Below are 629 nucleotides of genomic sequence, written 5' to 3' on the forward strand. Positions count from 1 at the left end.
ACGCCTAGAACACAGCACTTGTTTCTTGACAGTCAAGGCTTCACCGCTCTGCAGCCAATTCCTGCAACCACTTTGTACCATCTTCACATTTGGATGAGTATTAATAGAATCTACGCTGCTTATCAGCCATGTGGGCACTCTCTGCTCTCTGCCAAGGAGCACTTTGGGGAGTTTCAAGGCAACTGATAAAACACAACACAGGAGCTGACCAGACACTCCTGACCTTGCAAAATCCGCACTCTTCCCGGGAAATTTTCCCGGCACTACTGCCACTTCAGGAGACTCCAATCACATCCCAAGTTTTCAAAAAATTAATAAATTGGCCACCTAGCCAGGCCCGCAGCCCTGCCAGCCCCCCGCTTTATTTTGCTAATTAACCTACTTAATAACCCTTTGAGAAGTTGGTACATCGCGCTGCCCCACTGGAACCGCCTCGGTCTGTGCTCTGACACAGGCTGAACGCGCCGGACGGGGCTCAGATCAAAGCGTACTGAACCCTCTGTTTACCAACACCCCCGGCCGGGGCCGCAGGTACCGCTGTGCCCCCCGGCCCGGTGCTGACCGGGAGCACCCAAAGCCGGGCCGCCCTCCCGGCCCCGGTACCTGGTGCAGGGCTGTCCACCCGTCCA

The sequence above is a fragment of the Corvus brachyrhynchos genome, unplaced genomic scaffold, assembly GCF_000691975.1.
Source record: "Corvus brachyrhynchos isolate BGI_N302 unplaced genomic scaffold, ASM69197v1 scaffold67, whole genome shotgun sequence".
Lineage (NCBI taxonomy): Eukaryota > Metazoa > Chordata > Aves > Passeriformes > Corvidae > Corvus > Corvus brachyrhynchos.